The sequence below is a fragment of the Pinus tabuliformis genome, chromosome 9 (assembly GCF_031772625.1).
Source record: "Pinus tabuliformis cultivar Carrire ecotype Pingquan chromosome 9, CPIR1, whole genome shotgun sequence".
In the NCBI taxonomy this organism is placed as follows: domain Eukaryota; kingdom Viridiplantae; phylum Streptophyta; class Pinopsida; order Pinales; family Pinaceae; genus Pinus; species Pinus tabuliformis.
This window is the reverse complement of record NC_142307.1, coordinates 1128995066-1129017793: the sequence shown is the minus strand read 5'-3', so window position 1 is coordinate 1129017793 and position 22728 is coordinate 1128995066.

The following is a 22728-nucleotide window of genomic DNA, read 5'->3' as shown; positions in this document are numbered from 1 at the left end:
TCCTCCTCTGCACTATACAAAGAAGCATTGAGTTGGTTAACTGGAGAGTTAGAAGCTTAGTATTTTTTGAGGTAAAATGTTGCTAGAACTTAGTCTTCTTTAGTTGAGTTTTTATGAGGAGAGATTACATACCTCTATGTATCTCATTTGGAAGAGTGAAAGACTTGTAAAAGTAAAGGAAATTTGTGTTTCGGACCCAAGGGAGAACTTGTTCAACATCAAGGCTGAAAAGGTTGTAAAGTTATTCTACTATTCAAAGTTAATACAAATATATTTGTTTTTCTCAATAAGCTGTTAATTCATTGTTTATTTTATGGATTCCTTGATCACCATAATAGACATGATTTATAATATTTTCTATGCAGGTGCTATTTAATGTTTGCTTGTTTGTGATTGCAGGTCTTCAAAGGTAACTCTTTTGAACGACTGGAGGATGACTACTACGAACAAGCATTGGATCTAAGGTAGGATCTTAACACCTTTGTAGTATTTACTTATAAATCGCATATGTCTAGAGAAAGATAGGTTTGTTTGTCTGTTTGTTGCTAGACTATCTTTTGATACTAGGGAGATCAGTCTTTTCTGCAAGATCGATTTATCCGACCAATAAATTGGTGACTCCACCGGGGATGGTATTTGATTTTTGATTTTCCTTTGTTTTGACTTGAGAAAATTGGTTTTTTTTTCTTTTTTTTTTTTCTGGTTTTTGATTGATGTATACTGGCTTGCGTAGCTTTCAAAATATTGAAGTATTTTTGTTTTTTTTTAAGTTTTCTAGGGACTACACTTTGTCTTTATAGACAGTGCGGGTATCTTCATATTTTCCTTCAGTAAACAGTGTAGGATCGCACCTGTTGCTTCTGGAGCCTGCGGACCCTGTAACTTTTTTTTGAAAAGCTTAAGATATCTTCTTCCAGTTAATTTTAGGTTTGATTTAGGATTTTTAGTGTCTACTCAGACCTGTATTTTTCATGTCAAAAACTATTGTGAGTGAGTTCCGATAGTATTTTTGTTTTGAATGATTTTCTAGAAGTTTTGCATGCTTGAAGTGGTTTTCACTTTGTCTTTGTAGTGACTCAAAGACCAGAAGCTTGATAAACCTTAGATCACCCTGGTGTCTTTTCATCTTCTTGATGATTCTGACTTGGTTGTGAAATCTATCATTTGTGAGAAATAGATTTAGTTTTCTCGTTGCAAATCTTTGAACAAACTTTGTTATAAGTTTCGAATTTCATTTTTACAAAAGAAAACATATCTAGATGTTTTTGATTGGTTTGTTATTCTGTGCAAATGAATCCTTAGTTTACTGAAAAACTAAGTAAAACGTCCTCAAAAAAGAATTGAAGCTTTTATTCAATTAGATTTTTAAAGTTTTTAGATCTCAAAATTAGTTTTTGTAGTTTTGAGTGTTTTTCTAGAACTTGTAGATCTCTTTTGAAGCAAATTGTGTTTTTTTGTAGTTTTGAGTTTTAAAAAGGGAAAGAGATTTATTGTGAGCATCAATTATTTGTCTCGTTTTAAGTTCTTATTAAAAAAAAAATATTTTCTTTCCATTTCCATGTTGAAAGAAAGAATTGTTTCTTAAAGAATTGCATTCTCGAACTCTTTCTTTTAGCTAGAATTTGATTGAAAGAAAAACGAATTGCTTATCATTTTAGGTGCATTTTTTTTAGTGTGTTTGGAGTCGAGTCTTCACACCATCAAAGTTTCATTTCCATACCTATCGACTTAAAGAAAAAACCATAAAAGCAAAGCTTAGTTAAAATTGATCTCGTAATCTTTTCTATTTCTAGGGCTCTTATCACCAATATAGCTTAGGCTAGTATCTTGGAGTAGGGAGTAATTAACTATCCAAGATAGTTAAAACAAACAAATAGATACATCTTGCAGTAGGAAATAAATCCAATTGTAATTGATACATCCTGGGAAGCTTCTCTTAAAGGAGTCAATCATGAGATCATGTCTGAACCTTTGAGACAATCAATTCTGTTTCATTGGGAAAGATAGAAGATCTGCACATATTATAAACGGTAAACCTCGGATTAACTATTGTCGAGGAGCCTCGGGTCACTTGTTGGTAAACCTAGGATTGACCATGTTGAGGAGCCTTCAAGGGGATTGATCTTTGTTACTCTGCCCTTGCGCATAGAATCAAATTGTAGACTGTCCCTCCAGTTGTATTTTTTGCTGTTGGTAACCTTAGTGTCCATAAAGTTAATATTATTTCCTAGGGTGACGGTGAAGGAAAGATCTCACTGTACCTGAAGCAGATGTTGACTAGACTCACTTGGACTCTATGGGGGGTTCTCTTCACTTGAGATGGTTTTGTGAAGAAACTTGTGCTAGTCTGTTTCATTAAGCAGGTTGTCGGGGTAACTGTTCCAACCGCCTTTTCTATATTAAACTTATACTAAGTTGAATTTTATCACCAACTAGTGTTTTTAGTACGGAAAGTTATTGTTTGTGCGTGGTTTGAAATTTTATATTTTTTAGGCGTGTGATTCAACTGTTTGTTTCTTTAGAGAATTTAGGTGTTTTTATTGAAATTTTTTTTGTTTGCATGTGATTAATTAATATTTAATCGTGGCCGAATTACTGAGACAATCTTGTAGACTTCAGAGAAAACCTCCTGAGTATACACCAAGCCAACTTGAAGGGCTGCGAGCTCTCGTATCACCTAGTGACATTAGAGTTGGATCACCAGAAGCTGGAGAGTCATCTTTAATTATTCATCCTGATTATCAAATACAAACAAAAGAGCATATTCAAGAGCCAATTTCATTTTCCGTTGTTACTGGTAGTATTTCTCCTTCCAGTGAATTAGCTGAAGAACCTGAAATTTTTGGACCTAACACTGAACTTGTTGTTTTGGAACCATCTTCAGGATTTGTTACTCCAACTTCTAGTGATCCCGGTTCACCTAGGGTAAGAAATATCATTACTCAAAATCTTCCTTCTTGCCTCATTTCTATTGAAAGACGTAACTCTTCCCAAAAACCAACAGACTTTAAATCTTAGGGAGCGTGAATCAATATTCTACAGTCCTTTTAGGAGTGATGCTTGGTATTTATCATTGAATTTTTTTTTAGAAAACCCGGGTATTATTTTTTCACCACCTTGAATTCCTTGTCATCCTACACCAAGAGGTTATTATCCTTCATCAATCATGTCAAGAGAGTCATCTATGTTTTCCCAATCACTGGAAACATTTTTATACAATGGTCCTTCTGTTCCTTTGATGTACTAGTTAATCTTTGGTACTTTTTCAAGAGCAACTCCTTGACCGACTAAACAAGAGTTATCATCTGGTAGTAATGGAACTCAAACGTTGAACGCAGAGCAAATCCATATGATGTCTGGTAGTACTCCAAATCCTCAACCTCAAGGTAGTCAGTTACCACCTGGGGGGAAACCCCAAGGTAGTCAGTTACCACCTGGGGGGCAACCTCAAGGTAGTCAGTTACCACCTGGAGGGCTACCTCAAGGTTTTCAACCTTCAGGACAGTACATACCCGAAGGTCGACCCCAGATTCAGTACATGCCTCGGGATTATCAACCTCAAGGTTAGTACCCAACTTGAGTTTTCCAACTGCTTTCTAGTCAATCATTTTTACAAGGAGCTGGAAATGTACCGCTTAATTATCAGCCCTACATTCAACCAAGTTATGGTCCTCCATATGCACAACATTTTATGGCTCCATACTCTGGAATGAAAATGGTGTGGAATCCGTCTCAAACTCAATAGACTATGAAACCTAATGTGCAGTTACCTAATCAACTTGGACAACCTTTGGTTTCTAGTCCAACCTAGCAACATGGCCAACCTACTGTTCAAATCCCTGCACCTAGTTTAGTTCAGCAGCCTGGGCCTAGCACACCTCACACTCCGCCTCAAACTTCTGCAACTACTACAACTTCTGTTCAACCTACAACATCTGTTTTTGGAGTATCTGTAGCTCTGGTTTCTACTATCCCTGCATCAGTGGAAATTCCTCAAGTCTCTATCCCACAGTCAAGACATATAGTTCAAACATTGGTCCAGATGCCTGCAGGAAAAGCTGGTACAAGTACAATTGCCACAAGTCAACGTAATTCATCTATCAACCGCACCGGGGACAGTATCAATTTGGTCCTACTGTACAAAACCTAGTTTATCAGTATCAATCATATCCTGGCTATACTTATCAACAGCTTCAACAACCCTAGTTTGGTCTAGTTAATCCTGGTTTTCCAGGAGGTTATAACATTCCTAATGCAAATCTGATTCCAGGTTATCCTAGATATGCTCCTCCTGGAATTGGTCTCATTACTCAAGGTTTTCACGGCCCTAACCATCAATTACCATTTATTACAACTTTGGATTTACCTGATTTGTCACACCTTACGAACGATCTGATTTACTATCTTCCGTATTGGCTGCCAATGCCTAGTAAGTTGCTTAGTGATATCCCAAAATTCGAGGGTAAGTCAGGAGAGGATCCGTCAAATCACGTTATGACTTATCACCTCTGGTGTGCATCTAATTCAATCATTGATGATTCAATTCGATTGTGTCTTTTTCAATGAACTCTTATTGGTCTTGGCGCCAAATGGTACATTGAGTTACCATGAGGCTCTTTTAATAATTTCAATCAGTTAGCCACTGCTTTCTTAACTCATTTTCAGTTGCCTGTCAGATACAACAATGGCACGAAAATCTTAACTTCACTGAAACAATCCACATCCACATATACTTCTGATCATATTCATGAATGGTGACGTAGAAGGCGTTTAGTGAAAGTTTTCATTCCAGATCAAATTTTAGCGGAATGGTTCATTAAATCATTGTTACCTTAAATCATTGAAGATGTAGCTAATGGAGGAGTTTTCACAAAAGAGCAAGTCATTTCTTAGGCTTAGTACCTTGACCTCATCTATACGTAGTCAGGTACTTTACATGAAAAAAATCCCTGATCTTCCAAAAAACGGTCAAATAACTGCAACTCCTTTAGGGTCTCATGCCGCTGATGGTATGATTGGTTCAGTTAGTAGTAAAAGTAAGAAGAAAACTTCAAATAACTCTTATCCTATAATAACTTTACCTAATTCCCCGAAGGGAGATTCTTCCGCTGAATTTTCTGCCGACATCCATGTCGTTGAATCATCTACGACCAAATCAAAATCCAGTAGTAAAAATAAGGGGAAGAAGAAAAACAAACAAAATTCAAAAGATAAAACGGATAAAAATGAATCTACTGATGAAAAATGAAAACCTCGCTATCCTTGTTTCATTTGCGACGAGGATCATTTTACCAAAGAATGCCCACATCAAGCAGAGGTTTCAAAATTTGTTAAAGGTTCTCAAACGCCTGCTGTCTTGAGGGATCCTTTTCCTACTCAAGATAGTAAGATGATTAGTTCTTCCTCGAATGCCTCGGAAGAACCCATTATGATGATGTCTCATGTCAGGATTGCGACACAATTGCAAGATTATGGTAGTAAAAATCTTGTTGATGGTAAAGAAGAAGAATCTTCTAATTCAAACACATCAACTACACCTCCTCCTGGTCCTAATCCACTACAAATCGAGAAACCCAACCCTGACTTAGTAATCGAACTGCCTGCTAAAGGTGTACTTCGTAAATCAGCTTTCAATCCACATGCGAGAGCTGCTCAGAATTACAACATTATTGAAGACTTAGCTATTTCCCCTTCGGCAATGTTGGCTTTGGAAGTGCTACAATTGTGCCCAGCACAACGTAAATTACTATTGTCTACGATAGGAGCTGTCGATATTCAGTATTCGAACCTAATAATCTTCAATTTAGATAATAGTACACCCTGCCTACCTCATCAAATGGCTTTCTAGATTCCAGTTTTAGTAAAAAACAGACCTTGCTTTCAGACTGTGTTTGATGAAGGGGCTTCTACATGTATTATGTCGATCCAGTGTTGGAAAGCACTTGGTTCTCCCACACTCAATCAGCCTCCGACAATTCTAAAAACTTTTGGGATGGCCGAGGGTTGCATCCTTTTGGTATTTTTCAAGATTTACCTATAGGGGTCGAAGGCAAAACCGTAAATCTAGATGTGGAAGTGGTTGATGCCCCTCTAGATTAGAACCTTCTCCTGGGTCGCAGTTGGTCTTACGCTATGACTTCTACTGTTTCATCGGTTTTCAGCTTATCAAGTTTCCTCATAACAGAAATTTCGTTACGATAGACCAGCTGACTTATTTCTCATCCGACCCAGCCTCTACAGATAGTATTCAGCACATCGGTAAAACGACTATCCCTTACAAGGATGTTGGCATAGGTTTGATTAAATATTCTAGTTTACTGGGAACTTTTTCCTTTCCTCCTACTAACGTATCACCTTCTATTGCAAATATTCATATGATTTCATCGAATACTGTTACTTTTGATGATCCTTGGATTGTACCTTCTGATTCTAAGGTGGATTCATTTGATGGCGCGATGCCTTTGAGTCCCTTTGAAATTGCATATCAGGTTGTATAGTCATTTTCTGATTCCTGTTCAACCGAAACTGATCCAATGAATGTGGTCCATGGGGAATCACTTTCGATATCAACCTTAGCTGCAAAAAAACTTTCTGATCTTATTCATACTGATGAGCATATTTGTGAACTTTTGTCTATTGATGATTTTCCATGGGAAGATCTTCATCACCGATCTTCGTTTTTACCTGAGCTTGATCATTTTGAAAATGATTTTTCTTCTATTTTTACTACTGACTATGTCAAAGAACCACAAAATCCATTGCAACATTTTGATTCTGAGTTAAATTTGGAAAATATCTCTCGAATGGTTCCTATTGACATTTCAGTTAAGCCAGGAATTATTGAAAACATTCATATAGGTGCTTCCTGTACAGATGATGAAATCCAAACTTATAAAGCCCTATTTCAAGAATTCTGTGATGTTTTTTCCTGGTCATATGAAGAAATTCTAGGAATCGATCCATCAATTGTTTTCCATGAAATTAAAACTTACCCGGATGCTAAATCTATCCAACAATGCTTACGTCATATACATCTGAGAAAAGTTGCTTCTATCAAAGCCAAAGTTGACAAATTACTTCGTGCAGGTTTCATTTATCCAATTCCTTTAACCGATTGGGTATCAAATATTGTTCCTGTCAACAAAAAAAGGAACAATAAGAGTATGTATCGACTATAGGGATATTAATTGAGCTTGTCCTAAAGACAATTATCCGACCCCCTATATCGATCAAATTATTGATGATTGTGTCGATAGTGAAATGTTCTCCTTTATGGATGGTTTTTCCGGTTACAATCAAATCAACATACTCCCTACTGATCAACCTAAAATAGATTTCATTTGTCCACGGTGGACGTTTGCTTATTGCAAATTACCCTTTGGATTGAAGAATGCTGGAGCAACTTTTCAAAGGGCTATGTCTTACGCATTTCATGACATCAAGCACATTGTGCAGCCTTATCTCGATGATTTACCTGCCCATTCATCACGTAGAGTTGATCATCTCACTCATTTACGAGCTATCTTTATGAGATGTAGGAATTATCGAATTCGGCTGAATCCACAGAAATGTGTATTCTGTGTAGAAACGGGTCACTTACCGGGATTTGTCATTTCAAATGTTGGCATTTGTGTTGACCCCTCGAAGGTTGAAGCTATCGTCAATCTACCTCCTCCTTCGACTCTTCGCAAACTCCAAAGTTTGCAAGGGAAAGAAAACTTTTTACATCATTTAATTCATAACTACGTCAAGATAACAAAAGGTTTTACCAGGTTGTGAAAATAGAATATTCCATTCTTTTGGGATGAGATCACTGATCAATCTTTTGATGCACTTAAACATGCGTTAACCCATGCGCCATTACTACATCCTCCCAATTACAACCAGGATTACTTTTTGTATCTCGCCTCTTCTCATACCACCATTGGCATGGTTTTAGTTCAAGAAGATGAATTCAACAATGAACATATGATTTAATATATTAGTTGAAATTTTCATCCGACTGAGCTTAAATATTCGCATGTGGAAAATTGGCCTTGGCAGTTGTCCAAGCTGTCCAAAGATTTTGTCACTACATCTTATTACGTAAAACCACGGTAATTTCTAACTGTAACCCTATGATGTATATCTTGACTAAACGATTGCTAGGGGCAAGTATTCCAAATGGATAGTTATCTTGCAGGAATTTGACTTGGAATTTGAAAAATCAAAGGCAAAGAAATCTTTTGTTTTTGTCAAACTTATGTGTGATTTCCCACGTACTAATATTGAAACTGTGGCAGAACAGCCCATTGTAGATGAATCCTTGTTTCTTATCAGTACTCTTGATCCTTGGTATGGAGATATTATTGTTTATCTCCAAACCCAATCTTTTCGGCTGAAACCTCACGATCTCAGTGACGGAAAATATGTTTCCAATCCCAACAATACAATATTATTGGTGATACACTTTATCGTCGTGGAGCGGATTCTATATTCCGACATTGTCTAACTCATGAAGAAGCTAAAAAGGTTTTGAATGACTGTCATTCGGGAGCATGTGGTGGTCATATGTCTGGGTATGTCACAACCTAAAAGATATTGCGTGCTAGTTATTTCTGGCCATCTTCATTCAAAGATTGTATCTATGCAATTCGGAAATGCCACAATTGTCAAATCTTTAATCGTAAAATGTGTGCTCCACCCACTCCTCTTCACCCTATAATTGCTGTCGGTGCTCTCACTCGGCCGAGGGACATGTATATATTATCCTAGCAGTAGATTATTTTACTAAGTGGGCCGAGGCAATGCGTACATTTTCGGTAGACGGAAAGACTGCTGCAGATTTCATATTCAATCATATAATTGCTAGATTTGGTGTTCCTCAAGTTATTATTACTGATCATGGAAGTCACTTTTGAAATATCATGATGACTGAATTGACAGATCAACTTGGCCTGTGCCACGATAGTTCCACTCTATATTACCCGCAAGCTAATGGTCTGGTTGAAGCTATCAATAAAGTTTTAGTCACTATGATCAAATGAATCATTGGTATTCATAAGTCAAATTGGCATACCATGCTATTTTCAGCACTTCGGGCATATCATACCTTAGTGAAAGCATCGACTAGTTTCACTCCTTTTCAACTAGTCTACGGTTTGGAAGCAGTGTTACCTATTGAATGTGAAATTCTGTCATTACAATTAGCCATAGAATTACTCCAAGCTACTTCTGAAGAAGAGAAACATTTTTTGTACTTAGCTCAGCTAGATGAGAATCAACACACTGCTGCAATAGCAAATGAGACTCATGCGAAACGAATGAAAGCTCAGTACGAAAAAAGTGTTGCACCTCGTAATTTTTCATAAGGAGACCTAGTTTTAGTATATGATCAAGCAAACGATAAGCTAGGGGCTGGAAAATTTGTACCTATGTGGCATGGTCCTTACATTGTTAAGCAAAAGCTGACAAAAGGGGCTTATGAATTGATAGATTTTGACAGTGTCTCTTTGGATAAACCCAGAAATGGACTTTAACTGAAGAGATATTATGCTTAAATTATGTGTGGAGATTTTTTGTTAGGTTAGTTTCTTTACAGCTAATGTGTTTTAGTTTAGAAAAGTGTGCCTAGTTTAGAGAGTGCTCTTATCACTATTCCTGCTTATCTTGATTTTACTCTTGATATTACAGATGTTGACGTCTCTTCAAACATACATTGGTTTTGCTGACGTGCTTGTCGTAGTACATGAAACATTTCTTCCACAACTTGGGTTATCTATTCACCCTCTGATGAGTTAGTGTCTATGCATGGGTAAGCCTCGATCAAACAACGAATAACATTTGTGCAGTGATTGAGTTATTATCTGAATCCATGTCATTTTGGATTCGGAGTTTGATTGTTAGGTTGGATTTTGAACTCATTGTATTACAACTTAACAGGGTTTATGCCATTAGAAATCCAGTGTTATTAAGGTAATTTTTGAGAGTTCGTCTCTTGGAATGTGAATTTCGTTACATTGAATATCAGCATATTACAAGACATTTAAATACATTAGTAGATGCAGTTTCTTCTAGTACGATAAATAGACATTTGCAATAATCAAAAAATAAATTTAATAACATTCGATAACATGTTACATGAGATAGCCGGTAATAATGATATATGATAACATATAAGTGTGTTTCAAAATATACATCGTCTTCGATCATAGGTTGAAAAACACCTTATGATTAGAAAAAATGATAATACAAAAAGACAAAAATGTTGTGAGTCTACAAAATCGATCATCCTATCCGTGGTGATCATCACAATAAGAAACTACTGCTGGGGCCACCCTACATAGGAACCTCCTAAAAGGTCCTAGGACCCCAATCACATATCTTTGTAACCTAAGTGGAATATCATCTATATCAGTCTCTGGAATATCTAGTGTCAAGCGCTCTAGATGATGCTCCAAGTCGGTCAGGATCTCTACTGATTAGCCCTGTAGGGTTGGTGCTGTTGTAGCTGGGTGTCTCCTCTCATAATGCTGGAGAGCAGCTGGTTGTCATGGACCCATATCTACATTTAAGCTTTTGATTTTTAATTTTGGATGATTTAAAATATAAAAAAAATTAAAACGTAGAAAGTGTTGAGAATGGTTTTTACCTGAATCATCGCATTGCTCTCCTGGTGGAAGAATCATGTCTCGGTCGTCGCGGTAATCCATCCTTGTGTATGGGAAGTACTGAATCACAAAAGTTGGTTGTTCAACCAATGAAAATATGAAGGTGGAAATCGAACAACCTCTATGTCCTCAGTGTGACGGGCCATCAAAGAAACCCAACGAACCATTCTAGGCTCTCGAGGAAGACCAACATCAACAGGAATATGCTGCGGGGCTAACATTGGGATCCTCTCTAGAGTAATGGTGACTACGATAAATACATATCTAAAGTTGTTCAGCTTTCCATTCTTTGCTCTGGTTGGTTGGCCTTTCACATTTTCCAACACAGCCTCGCACCAGTTGTATATGGTGGCTCGAAAACAGTGTACAACCATCTGCATCTGGGATCTAGTAGCCACATGCAACACTGCACTCCCGCATAGTCTGGTAACAGTGAATTCAATTACTTTAAGCTCAGGGTAGATGATAGTTTTAATATCAATCTCTTTATCCTTGGGGTCTTCTTGATCATCGCAAACTCCAATCGAAGACTAGCGATAGACTGGCCACCTAGCCTAGTCCCGAAAAGAGATAATTGCTCATCCATCTTGGACAAACCAGTGAAAAAGTATATGTCCTCCAGCTCGATTTTGAGTCGGTGTCCACCAATCACAAAGCACTAGTCCTGTGTGTTCCATCTATCTACCAACCATGTCAAGAGGTCTACTTGGGCCCTCATGCCCTGTATGGCCCAGAACTTATACAGTCTGCATGCTCTCAATGCCTGTAATGTGGCATATGATTTATTGCGGCATAATCTACATCCTCGTGCTCGAGTTCTCGCCAAATAAGCATTTTGGATGTCCTACAATGCATAAAAAGACATATTACAACAAGCTTGTTCGAAAAATTTTGGGCAAAAATGGAGAAATTTAAGTTTTAAAATTCATTGCACGGGGTCCGCACCCGTTGCTTACAAATAGTGCGTAGGTCCGCATGGGTTGTGAGCAATAGATGCGGACCCACGACTTTTTCTTTATAGAAAAAAGTTGGGGTCCGCAGGGCCCGCGTGTTGCACCTGCGAACCCCCACGAGCGATTTTTTAAACCTATTTTTCCTTTAAAAATCAAAACTAAAGCCTAAAAACAAAATATAAACAGATGAAATGAAAATTAAGGAGGACATGGATTACCTGGAGCTGACAGTTTTCGATTCCGATGAACAAATTTTCCAGAATCTTCACAGGAACTTTTTTACTCAAAAACTCTCACTTCTCACTCTAAACTCAAATAGTAAAAATGAAGTTAGGAAAGCCCTTTTTATAAGTTTTTTCGAATAAATGAATTTTTAATTTATTTATTTTTCACTTTAAAAAAAGAAGAAGAGAGAGACATTTTTATTTATCTTAAACAAGTATGTGTAATGTTTCGAGTTTTTGTGCAAGATATTGGATTTTTCGGGAAAATTGATCATTTTTCAACAAAGAGCATACTTTTATCACTTTTTCAGACTCTTTCAAAAATTTACAAAAAAGCAAAAAATTGGAGTCCTCTTTAAGCCCTTTTCAGACTCTCGAAAATTGAAAAGATTGCCGAGCACTTGATTGTTCGAACTCGTTAAAATAAATGAATAATCGTCCCTTCAGTATAAGTTTACCCCTTTTACGGACTGAAATGGACTATTTACGAAAAAGGTATACATTGACTAATTACAGTCAATAGAGTTCTCTCCCGCATTATTTTATCCTTTTTTGGGCTCGAGGGACTAAATTTACGAAAAAGTACCCCCATGGAGTTTTCTTAAGTTTTTCTTCTGACTCCCTAAAATTGAAAAACACTGAGTTTTTCCTATACTGGACTCGTTAAAATTTAATAGTAAAGGACCTGTTCAATTTTAAACAGGAATGAACCACTCCTTCTCAGGGTTCAAATTTTAAACTAAGTTGGACTCATCAGAAGGATGAGCTTATAAACAAGTGAATGTTATCCTCCTCAAGCTTGTAAAAAATAAATAGGTACTTGCCAAAAATGGTGGGGAAAGAGAGAGAAAAATGAACCTGTTTGTTACACTTTGTTCTTTTAAAAAAAATCCGTTAACCACTCTTGAACATGACACTTTTTGTTCACCTGGGTTGGGAAAATCCTTTGCCTAACAGTTAATCAAACCACATTGAAAGCCTTCAGCCAATTTCTAGGTATTAGCTTTGGGTCAATTGTCACCAAGCCATCTGCAGTGTCATTATGTGTTCAAGAAAACAGTTCAAACAAAACATTCATCTGTGAGATATCTGTCATCAATTTTCACCATCCCTAAGTCAGTCTTTGCCAATATATTTCTTAAAAACTTGATATATGATTTCATGTTGTGGGCTTGCCTACGACGGATCGCTTTCTATTGACTTCAACTCATTATCTAGGAATTTGATCTAGAAATCGTCAGTACCTTGAAAATTTCTTGCCCTAATGGTAGGTTTCTCATCTTCGATGATAGGTTGCATCATTGATCTTCGATCGAATGATTCTATGACATGTTCAACTTCAGATAATTTATTCACATTTCATGGAATGTACTGAGTACTTTGAGAGCCATTGATATTACTAGTGGTTTCTCTCACACTTGTTAACAGTCCATATCGTTGACTGGTAATCAAGTGGTTTCTACCATGTTCGACTTCGACACATTCATTCACATGGATAGAATCGTACTAGTTTGGGAAGCGGAAATCATGACCCTGGATCTAGTTTCTACCATCTAGGCTGCAAGGAATTTTGTTATTCATTATACAGTGGACTATTCATAAACAGATGGTTGTGTCCATATTGTGTCTACACATGTCTATACTCTTGATGTATTACAAAATCATTCCTGTATTGGAGCAATTTAGTCAGTTTTGATCTGAGTATGGGAATGCCTACCTCAGTGATGATATCTCTCTCTCTCTCTCTCTCTCTCTCTCTATATATATATATATATATATATATATATATATATATATATATATATATATATATATATATATATATATATATATATATATATATTGCATTGAATGTTTTTACAGGTTCCGATTGGGGTGTCCACAAGATGATCCTTGAAATGATAAAGTACTTCACTCTTCATACATGATAGACTCTATCTTCATCTATTACAGACTTCGAACTTTAGGGGGAAATTTGTTGCACTAAAAATTTTCACATTGACATTCTGCTATTTGTGTGAGTTCATTACCACTCATACATTCCTCCTCGCAAGTATAAAACATCGGTTCCTCATATCAAGTTTAGAAAATAAGAGAAAAGCTCTCAAAAGTTTTTAAAACTCTAGTTACGCACTTTCTCTTTGTCTTACCTACGGTTCGACACCTAATGGTCATGTCTCTGGTGCACCTGACTGCACTATCTTTGTGTTAAAGGTGTGGACCCTTGTAAAAGTTAAAAAGGCGCAAGTATACTCTGAAAAAACTCACTTTTAGTTATCTCTAGAAGCTTCTGGAAGGAATCTTGAAGTGGCAAGTTCGCTCTTTTAAGGTTCATGTAACCCATACCTTAAGGAGATAACCCCTTGATGTGAGGAGCTTATTCCTTTGAATGAGGATTCTATCCCTTCATAGGTGGACTAGTAACCTCCTCCTCTGCACTATAAAAAGAAGCATTAGCTGGTTAACTGGAGAGTTAGAAGCTTAGTATTTTTTGAGGTAAAATGTTGCTGGAACTTAGTCTTCTTTAGTTGAGCTTTTATGAGGAGAGATTACATACCTCTATGTATCTCATTTGGAAGAGTGCAAGACTTGTCAAAGTAAAGGAAATTCTTGTTTCGGACCCCAGGGAGAACTTGTTCAACATCAAGGATGAAAAGGTTGTAAAGCTCTTCTACTATTCAAAGTTAATAAAAATATAATTGTTTTTCTCAATAAGCTGTTAATTCATTGTTTATTTTATGGATTCCTTGATCACCATAATAAACATGATATATAATATTTGCTATGCAAGTGCTATTTAATGTTTTCTTGTTTGTGATTGCAGGTATTCAAAGGTAACTCTTTCGAACAACTAGAGGATGACTACTATGAACAAGCACTGGATCTAAGCTAGGATCTTAACACCTTTGTAGTATTTACTTATAAATCGCATATGTCTAGAGAAAGATAGGTTTGTTTGTTTGTTTTTTGCTAGACTATCTTTTGATGCTAGGGAGATCGGTCTTGTTCGCAAGATCGATTTATCCGGCCAACAGCTAGGCTTATTTTGCAAGAAAAATGTGTAAATGAGTAGCTAGATGATTTCATGTTACTTTATAAGAATTTTCCATTTCAGTATTTCATTCCTTAAAGTAGGAAACATTCCTTTTATTTCATTAAGGACAATTTCCCCTCCCCCATTTGGTAGTCAGACTTCTTCTAGTCAGTTGAAGATTGGTTTGAGAAATCCTAGTGGTCTATCGCCCCAATTGAAAAGTGACAAGAGTAGACCATTGCATCTACCGTGTATACAAGACTGTCACCTCCAAGTTTTTACGAAGCCCGGGTTGATGAATTAAAGTTGGTAGCCCCAGGAGTTGAAGCATTCTTGCTACAATACTGGCACTCATCATGTTGGGCCTTTAGAGCTTCTTTGTATGCTTTGCCATCATATTCTTTTTGTTGTCTCTTCTATTCTTATTCCTATGGTTTTTTCATTTCTTCTTTTTCTTTTTGCTTCCTTTCTTTATCCCTACTACTTTAGTCATATTTCTTTCTTTTTAGCTCAAGATCTTGGGCTATTCATGTTATTTCTTCATCTTGTTTCAACATTTCCTCCCATGAAACTCTAGCTACTTCTTGTTAGGTAACATGTTTCATGGGAAGGGATTCTCTTTTAGATTGGGATTTCACTCTTTTCACTTGAGAAAATGATATCCTATCCTAAAAATAACTTCTAAGAAGTTGAAGACATTTTTCAATTTCTCTTCCTTAGCCCATGTCTTTGATTGTTAATACCACCTATATTTGCATGCCTTACAATGATATTTTACCAAAGAGTTGGGATCATATTTATGGAATTTTAGATCCCCAAAATGTAGTGTAAGAGTGTCATATTATGGTTTGAATCCTTTCATGTACTTTAATTGATATGAGTGCAAGTGTAGGGGCATGTTTGGCTAGGGATCCTTCTTGTCCCATGAAAGTGCTCCACCTACTCCTATGCAAACACGATATGTTGTTTCCTATAATATCATTTAAATTTAGTTATAATTTTTTTTAGTAGATGAGGAGGTTTGGTTACTCCAAACATTATCGTATATGTGCTATCATGATCCACAAATGAATCACCAAATGTGACCATCAGGAGCCTGGCCCTTTCAAATATGCATGGAGTAGGCACATTAAATAGAAGTTCATACAAAGGGATAAATAATTCATGCAGATATTTGTGTAACACTAGATGTAATAAGACTCCCAAAGCAATTTTCAATAAACATTGGCTCCTCTTGCATTTTTCACCTTTAGCCAATTGTTGGGAATATATGCTTAACATAGATGATGTCCACTAGGTAGGAGGCCATGCAGAACTAACACTAGTAGTCGTGATTTCGATTATGAGCTTGTTTGATGTTATCCTCTAAAGAGACATAAAGAGAAGATATCATCCTAGTTGAAGATACTTCCCTTAAATGTTCAGTGAAAACATTAATGAGCCCCATCCTTCATTAAATTTTTATGAATTAGGCCAACTATACAACATGCATAACATGGAAGCTACTAGTTGAAAGGGAGTCTTCAATAGATTATTAGGGTATTATTTGTTTTGCCTGAACCTAAAGATTCCTTTTTTGGTCCACTTCAAAGGATTTGTAGGAAAGATATTGAAATATGATAGTCAATCTTCATGCAAGTCCATCACTTCCTTGGGGAGCTTGTAATACATCTTAAAGTCAAAGGCATTGAATGAATCAATAAGATTCCCATGGCTATCCCTAATCATGGCTTATTGAAAATTAGAATGCTTTACTAGGCACTCAAATACCACTACACATGGAAAGATAAAGGATGAGAAACAACATTTTGCAACCAAAACCTTATAAATACTCTATAAATTTTCTATACTTGAATTATCTAGAGGCCTATTTTCTCTCTAAAGATCACGGCACACTTATAACCATGTGTATGTTGTATATCTATCAATGAAGCATGGAGTACCTTTGAACATGGGACCTAGTGGATTGGTAGGTGTCTCTTCTTCTCAATTTTTAACCATTGGGGATTTGTAGGTGATTCTCTTTGACACATACACATTTTACCTACACCAATCCATTGAGACAATAATATGAATTATGTATAATAGCTTAAAATATTAAGGCCATGGAACTCTGAGGCTTGGGCTCAAGGCTAGTGCCTATGTATTGGTTTTGTTTTTTCTATCTAAACTCAACCATAGGTAACAAGTTTCTGAGTCTTAGTGGTGAAGAAAGAAGCATATCTAATAAATAGTAGTTAGGACCTTGTAATATATGAGATCATAGTCTTGACCATGATGGTGCCACAATGATGCTTTTTTGCATTATAGAGGCTAAGGCTAGGGTTTCTGGGAGAGAAAAACATGAAATATTGCTCTAAAGGGGAGAGGATAATGATTCATATTGGATCATTATATTTTTTTTCACCCATATCAATTCTTTTAAAATGGAAAAAGGGGAGGAATCAACTCACAAGATCTTTTTTATCGGTGGGACTATGTTTGGAAAAATGAGGGATGAAACCTTTTGGGAGCATTCTAAGGCGTCAAACAATGTTTTTTGGGGGTAAAATTTTCCACTTTAGTGTCACCCCCTTATTACTATTCTACAGACAAAAACATTTCCAATGGCACAAGAATCATGTCAATTAGAGTCTGTATGTGAAAGTTATGCCACTCAAAAGTTGACCTTCTTGTTTTCACCACTTGTTGTCGTTGCTACAACACCCTCCAAAATTTTTCTATATTTGAATTTTGGAGCCTACCTTCTATCTTGTGAAGTGTTTCTTTTGGTTTTCAAGTGTTGTTTCATGTTCTTACACATGTTTCAAGTGTCCTTTTTCCTTGTGAAGTGTCGTAGGGTCATCAAGAGTACACTTCCTAGTCACAAAATGACACTTTTTTTTGTCACAACTGGACATATTTTGTTTGTTTCACTTGTAGGTTGTTTTTGAACTGGATTTTGGATGTATATTTCCTGTTCTTGGTTCATGTATAATTTTCAGTGATGATTTTAAAAATGTCGTGCATGATTATACCTCTAACTCATTGTGTTTTTCCATGTTTCACCCTTCTAGACTTAGACATTTTTCAGACTTTGCAAGCCTGCCCTCTAGGCTAGGAAAAGTGTGCTGTGCACCTATAAATCCTATTGGAGTCTGTCCTTTTCATCTAAAACTATATCTTTCACCAGCCTAGCCCTTTCCTCTCCCTCCAGTGCAAAACACAATTCTAGTCAAGATACCTCCTTGTCTCTCCATCCTCTGTTAGGAAACCAGCTCACAAAAAGATAGAAAAGATATATCAACGCCTTATAATTCAACCTATTTGAGGGGGAAACCTCCTTTACTTTACAAAAATGAACAATTCTTGGATGATACAAATGACAAGACTTCCTTTCTATATATAGGAGTCTAAGGGGTCATAATATAATCAGAGCCGACATAACAATAATAATGTAAGGGCACAATAATAACAATAGTGGGCTTCTATGGGGCACACTAATAATAGTATGGGGACTACATGGGTACAAAAATATAATAAGGGGGTTGTACTAATAACAAAAAGGGGTTACACTAGTAGTATAGGGGCCTAATCCCTCTCCTTCAAAAATTGTTGTCCTCAACGCTTGAGTATTTCTTGATGCTTCTGTATAAAATTCTTGTCCTCCCATGTGGAATCTTTAGCGGGTAAGTTATTCCACTTGATGAGATACTCTAAAATTGATTGATTTCGTAGCTATCGGGTTCTTGTTTCTGTGATTTCTCTAGGTTCCAATATGATTTTTCCTTCCTCTTCAAGTTCTGGAAATATTGTTTGAATTAGGATATTCTACAACTTTTGAATGAGTGGCCACACTTCTTTGTCCTTCTTCCATTCATCCCTTGCTTCATTTATCCAATCTAGTTGGATAATAGAATTATCACAAAACATTGCTTGCACATCCTCATCCTCTCTTGAGAGTGCATCTACAACAAAAGTTTTATTCCCTTTTCTGTAGATGATGTCAAAGTCATAACCAAACATATTTGTGACCCATATTTTTTGTTCTTCTAAAGATAATATTTGTTCTAAAAAGTATTTAAGACTATCATGATCCATTTTTACCTTGAAGCATCTTCCCATTGGGTAAGGTTGCCATTTCTTAAGTGCATGTAGTATTGCCAACATTTGCTTCTCATAAATAGGTTGCTTGAGATGTAGTAGTAAAAATACCCAATCATCTACATCAAAAAAAATTTCACTGCGATGTTGATCTACTTGCTGTTTAATTTGATTATGCACCAACATGGCATTATCTTTTAAAAGTTGGAGAAATTTTTGTTGATGCTCGATGTGATATTTCACTGCCTGAAACTTTTTCTTCTTGATATGTCCTTCTATCTTGAGAGTTTGAGGAGTGGTAATTTTTGCCAATGCTTTACAAGATATGGTCGGATTCATTTCTTATTGCTCGATGTGATCTTTCACTTATTGAACATTTTCTTCTTGATATGTCCTTCTATATTTATAGTTTGAGGAGTGGTAATTTCAGCCAATGCATTACAAGATATGGTTGGATTCATTTCTTCTTTCTCGATGTGATCTTTCACTTCTTCAACCTTTTTCTTCTTGATATGTCCTTCAATATTGAGAGTTTGAGGAGTGGTAATTCTTGCCAATGCTTTACAAGATATGGTCAGTTTCATTTCTTCTTTCTCTAGGGTTGGGTCCTGGCATATATCCTCCTCTTTTGATGTTTCTTGATCCTTTTCTTCCTCTTGTTCATACTCTATGTAAAAGAATTTCTTCTCAGCACACTTATGACCTTTAGTGCATTGTCTATCACAATTGTAACAAAGCCCTTTTTCCATTTTTTCTTCCAATTGTTGTGGTGTAAACCTTGTAGGTTGTGGAAGAATAGGAGAAGAAAAACTACCATAATTATAGTCGTGAGCGGTGGGATTCCTTGTTTCCATAATTTCACTTTCAATTTTTCTTGCCCACCTGAATGCCTTCTCCAACGAATCAGGTTCCCAAAGACGAACCTCATGTTGAATGTTCTCCAAAAAACTACCTATGAAGACATCAATCCTTTGCTTCTATGGAATATCATTTACCCTTATATTCAATTTTTGAAAGTCCTCAATGTACTCTGCCATTGAACACTTTTGTTTGAGATTTATCAATTGGCTAAAGAAGGTGTTTCTCTTTGTATCCTCATAATGTGCTATCATTTCCTCCACGAAAATTGACCACGTAACAAGTGGTTTATGGGAACAAAGCCATTTATACAATAAAAATTGATCCGGTACTAAATATGAAGATGCAATACGTACCTTTTGTAACAGTTGCACCTCATGTAGATCAAAACATTGCTCCATCTCTAGTATCCAATTTACCGAATCCTTGCCATAAAACTTCCACATATCACCTTTTCTTAATTTTAGGAGCTCGATCTTGAAAGAACTATAACTCTGTAATTTTGGCTCTTCTAGTTCTACAATTGTGACCTATAGTAGCCCTCTGTCTCCTCTTTCCAATTCCACTATTTTGATCAAAATTGGATTCTCCAAGAAAGGGTTATGCACAATCTCTCACGATGACCTGATTATATACCTTTTCAGAAGAGAGAACTTGTATGAAGTGCCATGTGTCACTGTTTTGACCTTTGGATCTGAAACATATATACATGAAACTAAAATTCGTTCTATTTTTGTAACTTCTTACGAAATTTCAATCTGATGCTTAGAGAGACAATTATGATGATTTTCCCAAGGTGACCTGTTTGGAATGTAATTTGTGGGTCTGCAAAAACCCTAAGTTCCTCAGACTAGATCTCCAAACCTATAGTAAGACAGGATCTGAAATTCATAACCGAGGTTTAGACCTATTTCTTCTCAAATGAGTTTTTGTTTTGGCTTCTCAAACTTTGTAGCAGAATATTTATAGAGAAAATCCCATGATGACCTGGTTTAGTTGAAATTTTGGATCTTGTAAAAACCATCACTTCCTCAGATCATATATCTGAAAATATAGCAAGACAAGCTCTGAAATTTAGACCCGAGGTTTAGCACAAGTTCATCTCAAATGGTTTTTTTCACTTCTGAAACGTTGTAGAAAAAAAGTTATAGCGAAAATTCCACGATGACCTATTTGGAGCAGCGAAACCCTAGAATCCAAAGCTCTGATACCAAATGTTAGGAAACTAGCTCACAAAAAGATAGAAAATATAGATCAACGCCTTTTAATTCAGCCTCTTCAAGGGCAAAACCTCCTTTACATTACACAAATGAACAATTCTTGGATGATATAAGTGACAAGACTTCCTTTCTATATATAGGAGTCTAAGGGGTCATAATATAATCAGAGCCAACATAACAATAATAATATAAGGACACAATAATAACAATAGTGGGCTTCTATGGGGCACACTAATAACAATATGGGTAATACATGGGTACAACAATATAATAAGGGGGTGGTACTAATAACAATAAGGGGTTACACTAGTAGTATAGGGGCCTAACATCCTTTGCCAGTCAAGCCTATGTCTCCCAGTTGAGCACATTGCGCACTTTTAGTGGGTAGTGATGCCTTCCTCTATGCCTTGCAAGTGTGCCCTACAACCCGCTTGTACCCTTGGCCTTCCTCCCTATCACATTGTTCATTTTCAGTGGATACTCTTGCTCCCTTGCCTCTTGCAACTGTGACCTGCACTTACCTTGCCTCGTCATCCTCTAGATTTGTGCATCGTGTAGTATTAGTGAGCAGTGAAGCCCTTCTCTATCTCTTGCAAGTGTTCTCTATTCTGGAAGGGTCTCTCTCTCTCTCTCTCTCTCTCTCCCTCCCTCTATTTCTCTTTCCTTTTTGCACTATTAAGCCAAAGCAAAAAAAATTGCACAGAGCATGATAGAGTAGGATATTTTTTGAGCTAATGTTTCCTTTCCTTGAGTCACATATACTTGCAATTGTTAAATAAATCATGGGAAATATATGTGACTATATTTGTCAAGAAAGGCTTCCCAAGGAAGCGTTGTGAATACAAAAGTCACATAGGAACATTTTTTGTGATAGTTGAAGGAATTATGGATCCCAATGATCAAAGTGACTCATGAAGATTCCATGATTTTTCAAGAACCTTTGGAGGGTCAAAGGAAACAACAATGAAAGATGTGTTACAAGTATTCAGTACATAGTCTCAATGTCATCTCTCTTTGAAGAAATCCATGTTACTAGTCATTATGAGTCCAAGTCATCAATGTCAATGACTCATCATGTTGTCGTCACATGATGATGTAATTTTGGAAAATATTGTAAATGTAAATATTTGGAATTCCAAGAGTCAAAAGGTCACATTATAATTTCAAAAGGAATGAGGGTAGTCCAAGATTCATGAGGAATATGAAAGATCATTCCTCTTAATATGAAAGAAGCCTCATTACTCAAATAAAGGATTTTATTCCTTGGCTTCTCCACCTAGGCATTAGAGAGAAAGATTTTTATTTTGGAGAGCAAGTAGTGGCTTAATGCTCCACTATTGGAGCTAGTGGTGTCTCATTATATTAATGTATCTTTGAAATTTCGCTTAATATTTCAAGGTCACTGAGTCAACACACTTTCATACATATATCGTGAATTTAATAAGACTATTCTTTATATATTTGTGGTATGTGTTTTTGTTGCCATGTACTAAAGAAATTGAACTATTTCATTAGCTTTGGTGCTCATCTTGTTGAATGTGTTTTGTAATTATTTTATTCATCATTATTTCCATATGAACTATTTCTCTAGAAAGTTAATAATTCTTTCATATATATTTGTGTGATGTGATTGTTAAAAGAGCTACGAAGGAGACATTGACATTGACCTTTTAAGGAGAAAATGTTGTTGAAAAGGACTTGCATTCT